Here is a 9820-nt window from a genome sequence, read left to right as displayed (position 1 = left end):
GAAGTGATCCGAAAAAAGAATGTGATTCATTAATGTTATGTTTGATTGATTGCTTTAAGCTGAAAAACAAAGGGTGCATGCACTTTGTTGGAATTATTCCTTTGTTTTTTTTTTTTTCCTCTTTTCTTTATATCTTTTTGTGGCTCTTTTCCACTTTCTCTCTCTGGCTATGTCTGTATGTTTTCCCACTTTTGATGCGTCACATCTCAATGACCTCCACACCCTCCCTTCCTCATCCCATACTCATCCCATGCCTTTGTCAATGCACACACATGTTATATACTTTCTCTGCTTAATATTATAATTTATAAAACATTTTTTAAAATATCATATTTAAAAAATAAGTCATTTTGGGTATATTTCAGGATGCAAGTAGCAAGGTTTTTCAAAAATATGAAAAAACGCTTAATTAGGAGAAGTCATAAAATAAGGTTTTTTAATTAAAAAAACTTTATTAAATAAGAGTAAATATAGAAAGAACATATAATTTTAAATATAATTAACTAATTTATTGAAGTATAATTCAATTAAGAGTATTTATAATATACTAAACAGAGAGAGTATTGCTATTCTAATTTTTCAAGTAGTATACATGTGAATAACTAATATTCGTTATCTTTAAAAAAAAAGTGTGATAAATAAATCAAAATAATCTTATAATGTTGATTTTTAAGTTATGCTAATCAAAACTTGTACATAATAAAAAAATAATAATACAATTTTATCAAAATATATAAATAACAATACGTCATTTAAAATGTCATAATTTTTTTAAAATCCTTAGATACTTTCTTGATATTAATGCTTTTAGGTTAAATGATTAAATTTTTCATTATTTAAAGATAACACATATTAGTTATTCACATATATTTCGGTTGGATTTTATTATATTTTTTTAAATAATATTAGTTTCAGTCCTAATTATATGATAAATTAAAGTTAGTCAACTTCACATTTCTAGAATATTGATGGTTAGCATCCTTAAATTTATAAAATGTTTGACTTTTCGAGTTTATCCTTCAGTAAAATTAATAACAACAAATGCATGTGTTTAAGGATTACTGCAGATGAAAAAACGCGGCGTATTGTACGCACACGTGTATGAAATATTTTAAAAGCCGAACTAAAAAAATCAGTGATTCTCAATTTTTATGATCTAACCTATTAGACTAACAATTGGATCAACAATGTAATAATTAAATAAAAATAATATTAAATATATATATATATATAATAAATATAATAAAAAATATATAATATGTTAATAAAATGACCGTAAATTAATAATATTATAAATTATAATTTTATAACTTGTCAAATATAAGTAAATATTAGTTAAATTATATATAATTATACTAAAAGATATATGTATTTGCACCTATAATTATCAATATTTTTATAAGAAAATGATCTCAAATCATATTTTATAAATATGAATTATTCAAAAATAAAGTTGGCCTTTAGTAGGATCTAATTTTTTAATTTTTCTAATTTTTTTATATGTTTTAACCTTTTTTAATATTATGTTCACAACCGTCCTATTTTTAAAAAACTGCTCTAGCTCCCAATTTAACTTTGATTTTTGGCTTAATAGCAATTCAATTTCAGTCCAATCGAGCTCAATCATAAAAATAATTTTTTTAGTCCAAACAAAGCCATTAACGACTTCGATTGATAATTTGGCCATCTATTTGGTTTGATTTTTAAATCATTACATGTATGTATATGTCAATTAATGCCTATGAGTCTAATTTATGATTGTTGTGTTCTAATGACATGTGGCTAGGAGAGGGGTCATTTTATTTTTTTAGTCATCATCCCTCGCTTACTTTTTAATTATGATCATTCATTAAATTTATGACAAAACTAAATTCATTTAATGCAATGAAATGAATGTCATGATTAAAAAGTAAATGGAGAATGATGATAAAAAAAATGGAGAGATGCTTCTCCCCTAGAACCACCATACAAAGTTTTGATTTTAGATTTAGTATTAATTAACCTAGATTAATGTAACTTAAAATTAATTGTGTGAAATTTTGGTATAAGTAAGATTAGGGGTGTGTAGGATTGTACCACTCCAATCAGGTTGTACTTGTCTTGCTCGTGTCAAGACAGGTTTGTCCTAGTCCAAAAAAATTAGGACAAAATGTTTGCAAAACATGACAAAAAGGACTCAAGATAAGATAGGACTTAGGATACCCTTCATGACGGGACTCAAGATGGGGCTAGTTGTTGTTACTTACTAAAATTTGGGTTTATAATAGACTATAACTAAATAGCTTGCACGTACACAAGGGCTCTTATATTGAGGTGTCTTATGTCCTTATATCTACATATTTATGTGTTGAAACTCAATTAATTAATCATATATATATATATATATATATAGAAGTATAATTCTTGGTACGTGTTGGTTAAGTGTTATTAGTCATTTGAAAATACAAGTAGGGGTGGCTAAAGCAAGTAAAGATAGTTATTGAAATATTATAAGACAAGACATAAGACAAAATTTAAGTTCCAAAAATTTTTCAAATCTAGTAAACAACCCTAAGTAAGACAAAGGACATAACATAGTACTTCTCTTGACTATTTATAGAACAGAGAGAAATTATTTATTTTAATTTTATTCATAGGGTATTTCAAAAATTTTTGTGTTCATATTTGTTCTTATACAATTTTGCCCTATTAAATATTGGGAATGGTATTAAATATTAAAATATTTTATTTTAAAAGTATGTATATTTAATATAAGTAAAATTAAAATTTTGTTAATTTTTTATGCATAGTTAGTAAGGTTTATTTTTAAAATTTTAATAAAAATAATTTATAAATATAATTAGAAAGAGAAAGGAAACTTTTGAAATTAATTTTGATTTGGGACGTGTGTGTGTGGGGTTGAATGCCAGAGAAGGCAGTCAAAGGGGGAATGATGAAGCGATCATCCCAACGTTGATCCCTTTACTTCATAACACCTCTTCCATCATTGTGTCTCTGAGTCCTACCTTCTCTCACTTCTGCCCTTTTTCTTTAAATTTCTTCTTTATTTCTTTATTATTATTTCCTTCCATTTCTCATTTCAACTTTCTTTTGCTTTCCCTCCTCTATAGTCTTTTTTTTTTTAAAGGTTTTCTCTATTTTTTTTCTCTATGTCCTTTTTTTTCTTGTATTGTTTGTTTCTCCTGGTTTGACATGTAAATTATTTTCAATTGATCAATGTATCAGATTAGAATTAAGAAGAGATAGTTAAATTATTAATTTTGTTTAAAAAAAATCTTAGTTTATACTTATTAATTAATTGCATTATATTTAAACATATTTTTATCTATCATATACTTCATCCGTTAAAAAATATAAGTCATTTTTAATTAAATTTCACCCCTAATAAACTAATTACTTATTTTTAAACTAATCATATTTTTTTAGATTTACCTCTATTTAATAGGATATCTCACCTTAAAATAAATATAAAGTAATTTATTCAATAGAGGTATTTTTTTTAAAAAAGATAATGATTATACATTAAAAGGTTTAAAACATCTTATATTTTTGAACATTCAATTCCTCAAAGGGAGTATAACATTATAATCTACTTAAACTTGGGAAAACAATAATTATAGACCTTGTAAAGTTATCAATGATAATTTAAGATTCAAATTATTGAAATGTCATTTTAGACTATGGCCTTTGTTTGTAATTAAAATATGTCTAATTACCAAACTAATAAATGAAAGGTCACTCATGAATTTAAAGGAAGTTAATTGTGAATGTAAGGAAAATCATATATGAATCTATGAAAATTCAATTTTAAATGGTAACTTGTGAATTTTAGAAAAATTACTTATAAATTCATGAAGAGATAGTTGTGAGTGGATATTCAGACATATGAGAAGGTCCCTAAATCACTAATTTATAATTGAGACTATATACATCTATTTACAACTAACATTATATATATTTACAAATGACATTCTTTAAATCAACAACTAATTATCCTAAATCACAAGTGACAATGCTTAAATTTTTCTAGCCATTCACAATTGAATTTCACAAGTTTATTAGTGACTTTTTTTTTTTAAATTCACAAGTGACCATCCTTAAAGATGTATAAATATAATTCATAATGCTATTTATCCATTTATAATTGACTTTTCATTAACTAACAAGTAACATTCCTTAAATATTCATGAGTTATTTTAATAATAAAGATTTTAATCCCTTCATGATATATATATTTTTTAATACAAGTGGGCAAGCTCAGTGCTTGGAGATTAGACTACATAATCAAGGGGAGAAAAAAGATCAACAACTTAAACAAACTCATAGTCGTTCTGCATCAGCGCGCCCTACAAGCTTCGAGGATTGTGTGCATTAGCTTCAAATTCTCGCCTATTCCATGAACATTCCTTGCAAGAAAGTCCACCATCCTAATAGCTTCATGATATTTTAATAATTTGAGACATTCAATTGTCATTAATGTCTTCATTTTCCCTTTAAAGGGAGAAAACAACTTTGTGAGTAAAAAAATTACACTGTACATTGTGAGATTTGGAGATCAATTTGAATTATTCAAGAAATAAATACATTGACATTCCTTATATTTTATCACTAAATAAATACCTTTCTTATAATTTTAAGCCCATGTCAACCTCTTTTAGAAATTGATACACTTCTAAAATGCTTGGAAATACGTGCTTAAGAGATAATCTAATTTGCTTGTATTTGATAAATAATTTACAAAAAAAAAATTTGTACTATCGATTATACTTTTCATCATTCATACTCATTCTGATCCTATATATTAGGCATTTTCTAAAATTACAATCTGGCCCATTTTATAAGTTACTAACTGAAAAAATTGTTTTGTTTTAAATTAAAAATTTTAAATTATCCTTAAAAAATAAGAGAGAGATAAAAATAATATTATATAATGTAGTTATTTTTCATTTCAAGATTATGTTTGAAACTTTACTTAACTTTTATTCTTTAATCTTTTATTGTATTAATATTGATGAGATAAACAGAAATAATTTATAAATAAGATACAAAATTAAACTTGATTTTGACCCAATAATTAATTATCATACAAAATTAAATTATTGATAAATTTATATATAATATTATTAAATTTTTTAATTTAATTTAACACAATTATGAATTACTGAAAAATTATTGACAAATTAATATGGCAAAATGAGAACCAAAAGCTGGTATGAATAGCTTGAAAAAAAAATCATGTTCAATTGATTATGGCAATTATATGCTGTTTGGCTAATTTTATTTTAAAAATTGATTAAACACTCAAAAATTTTGTTTTAAAATTATTAGATATATTTAATAAAATTTATAAATATTTAAAATTTTTTTAAAATATTTTACAATTTGAGATGGAGAGAGTATAAATAAATTAAATACACTCAATGTGAGATTAGAAAACGATCTCTTATGACATGAAGCACTTTGTCTTGCGTTGATTGGACGGTGTAGTGCAGGCGCATTTCATCACTTTACAAAAGCATATACATGACATAATCCATATAATGAAATTCTGAATTTCTGATGGGGGAGCCTCCGACGAATCATTGATTATAATAGATAACGCAAAAAGACTGATTTTAATAAAATATCATTCTACGTAATAAAAAAATAATTAAATAAATAATGCCTTAAATTTTATATCAAGTACCATCATAAATTTTAAATTTATTTATTATATAAATTATTTTTTTTAATTTTTAAAAATAATATAATTTAACTTGTATTAGTAATAAATATTGACATTAATCATTAGTTGATTAAAAAATAATATAAAAAATTATCAAAAAATATAGAAAATACCTTTGAAATTAAAAAAAGATAAATTTTTTTTCATTATTTCTATAATTCTTAATGTCCTTTTTTGTTATTTTATGGTTAACTAAAAATTTAAATTAACTTATATTAATGACAGAGGTTATATTACGTATTTTTAAAAGTTGAGAGAATAATTTATACAATAAACAAGTTTAGAATCTATAGTTTTACTTGATCTAAAATTTAATAGATAATTTGTTTATTCATCCATTAAAAAATTATAAAATAAAAGATTCATTATACACTTTCTCTAACCTTATTTATAAGATCATATTGGTTCATGATACAATTTTTTAAATAAAATTTATTTTTTTGGCCAAATTTTAAATAAAATTTAATGAAACATTCATGATACATTTTTAAAAATACTTTTGTCTCTTTCACTTTTGTCTTTTCATCCTCCCCATCTCCCCCATTAACTATATCAATTAAGGGGTCATTTAGAAAAATTATTAATTTTTTTAACATTTAACTACTTTTAGCTAATTTATTGAATGTCATGAATAAGGTCTTATAAAGAAAGACCGAAGGGAGTATATACAGTGATATAACTATTTGGTAATATTATTGTCAAGTTTATACAAAGGGCAACTTTCTTATCATAATTTTTTTATATGCAAGACTTAAATACTCAACATAATTAATTACTCCCAAGTTTATTGATAATTAAATTTAGGAGGATAACAACACATTTTTCTATATTCAATTGTCAATAAATTTGAAAGTAATTAATTGTATTAAGTAAAATTTTAAAGTAACTCTCCCTCATAAATATGTCTGCATGTCTATATAATATATATATATATATATATATATATCAATCTTATCTCTATTTTCATGCAAATGTGTAAGGTTTGAAACTTTGTATGGGTGGTACTTCCTCTATTTTTTTTTATTATTAGAGAAACTATCCTTTTTCACTTGTTTTTTTCAAGCAAAATCACTCATTTTAATAAGCATTTATTTTATATTTTTTAAATCACCCCTCATAATTTTCTTTAATAAAAAATAATTAATATATACTTATGTTGATTAATATATGACATTTCAGTCCAATTTTTTATTTTTAACCATAATTATTATAATTAACTGATTTTTAAAATTGTATGATATATATTTTTTCTTTTATATATAAAATGGGGGAGTAAAAAGGAAAGGCGCACTATCACTTCTTTTTCATTGTTTGTTTTCTATATATGCATTTACCATGAGCTCATAGCTAAACTGCAATGGGTATCATTGAATATCTGTGATTTTGTTTTAATTGATTCAGTAGTTGTAAAATGAAAATAATTATTTTATAATAATGTGGGTCTCAACTTAATCTACTTCACTATCAAGAGAGACTCCCAAGAGTTGACGACATGAAGTATTGTGCAAAGAATTAATTATTTTTACTTATTTTACCACCTTCCTACTAAAGTGCAGAGAGTTTACTTTCACTGCGATTTTACTGAACAGCTTGACCTAATGATACACCAACGAGGATTTTCCAAATACAATGTGAATTCCCTACATGCACAAAATTAAATGCATATATATATATATATATATATATATATCATGCATTCTCACAGAGAGAGAGAGAGAGACCTTTTTGAATTAAAAAAATCATATTATGAAAGTTAATCCTTACTTAGGTTCAAGAATCATGAATCCATATTAGTTTATAGTACAGAATATATATTAGATAATTACATAAAGATAAAAAATGTTATAAAAACAAGAAATGTACTCCGCCCTAGTCCTAATTATGTTTATTTTTAATTACCTCATCAGAATAAAGAAAAATTCATTATTTCATTATGATGATGTTAAAATGTAATAAATTTTATTTTTACTCTTGATTAATAACATTAATTTTTTAAAAAATAATCTATTTCTACATATTCATCACGAATAGCAATAAGGATATTTTTGAAAAATATTAAATATCCTAAAAACTCATGCAAAAGTGATACTCCCTTCATTTAAAAATATAAGTCATTTTTAACTAAATTTTACTCCAATAAAGTAGTTATTTACTTTCAAACTAACCTTGTATTTTCATGTTTACTGCTATTAAATACCTTACAATAAATATAAAGTCATTTATTAATAGTGGTATTTTTAAAAAAAGCAATGATTGTACCTCGAAAGACTAAAAATACCTTACTTTTTTGAATATTTAACCTAACAAAAAATATTTTATATTTTCAAACAGAGTGAGTATATAATATTTAGGACCACAAATTTTTTATAGATGACGACGTATATTTAGAATTGAGGAGAGTACATATATCACCTATATTTTCTAAGTGAACATTTCAGCCTATATAAATTATAAAAACTTGCAGACACATTTTCACAAAACTTGATTGAATTAAGTACTCCCTCCGGTCCCATTTATAAGTCCAATTTTAGAAGGTGTATTTGGTCTCATTTATAAGTCACGGTGCGTCTTTTTAGGTAATATTTGAGAGGTATTTCCAAAATTACCCTTCATGAAAGAGAAAAAGTAACAGGACATTACTTTTTAGATTTGTTATATAGGGGCATGTTTGGAATTTTACTTACTTTTATTCCTTGTACTTTTATTGCATTGGTATTGATGAGGTTGGTAGAAATGACTTATAAATAGGACCGGAGGGAGTAGAATACAAAGGACAAAGTATGAGTTGATGAGAGAGAGAGAGAGTGGAGTTTGATGAAGTTGAGATATGTACGATGAGATGGGCAGGCAGGGAATCATATATTTGCTGAGCCATTGACATTCCAAGCACCTTCTGCTCTGACTCTCCCAGAGAACCTAATTCTCTCTCTTTTACAATTTATGCATTTTATTTCTTATGATATTTTCATGCTTTCATGTAAAGTCTTTTGTTCTTCCCTTTGTTTCCCCCCCCCTTTCAATTTGCAATTTAACTTCTCCACGTCATCACCATGCTGAAGAATATCATTTACACACAATCCATAATTGTAATGTTGTGACATTTTGACTATGTAATCCCATCATCTAATTAGTATTGTCATTCTCACTTAATACGGAACATGTGTGGTCACAGTGTCTGATCTTTTCATTAGCTAAATCTCAAGCTAACCAATCACTTCACTCACTTTTTTTTAAGTAAGAAATTAAAGAGCCATAGAGATTTGTTCTTTTCAAGGATCCTATAATTCTCTAATGTGACGTAGCATTAATCATTCACAATTGAATTTGGAACCTAATGGGGCCAATAGATAAAAAATGGAGTCACCCCTTATCGCAAGTACTTGAATTTGTTGTTTTCTTTCATTTAGCTACCCTTTAATTAATTTCAAGATTTTGCGGATTAATGAATGGAATTGTGGGGCGTGTCAAGAGGGGAAAAAAAAAAACACATGATGGGGCATGATAGATCTCTGAAAAAGCAGAAGTTTAGATCATGGTTGCTTCTTGTTGGATTTTAGCTTTTATATGTATGATGATGAGGAAGAGGATCATGATTTGCCAATATTGAGCACTCATCCTAATAAGGGTCTCAGATGGGAGGGTAAGTGACCACATAATAAGGGTCTCTTGCCCTTAGAGAGAGAGAAAGAGGCAGGCTACAAGATAGTGATGCTTCAAAAGGGCAGAGCAGGGCTAGGACCCTGTATCACTAACTCTGATAGAGACGCCTCAATCTCTTTGCCATTGCACCACCCACCCCCTTTGCTGTTTTATGATTTAATTTCTCTGAAATTCAAATAAGAGCGTGTGGATGTACATAAAGCTCAAGTTTCCCCTTTTTCCCACCACCTCTCTTTTATTTTCCCCCTAAAGCAATATCTGAATCCATGAATTCTTTCAGGGAAAAATATTTGGCATGTTGTATTACTGGACTAATCTAGACTTGAACCAATTCGATCAAATGACTAAACAAGTTCAGTGGTTGCAAATGTCTGAACTCACAACGGCACGCTAAAGATTGGTCAAGTTTCATGAACCTGATACAGACATTGGGAA

This window comes from Prosopis cineraria, unplaced genomic scaffold, assembly GCF_029017545.1.
Source record: "Prosopis cineraria cultivar Desert tree isolate PC_DT_omini unplaced genomic scaffold, ASM2901754v1 PC11, whole genome shotgun sequence".
NCBI classification, from domain to species: domain Eukaryota; kingdom Viridiplantae; phylum Streptophyta; class Magnoliopsida; order Fabales; family Fabaceae; genus Prosopis; species Prosopis cineraria.
This window is presented reverse-complemented; position numbering follows the sequence as displayed.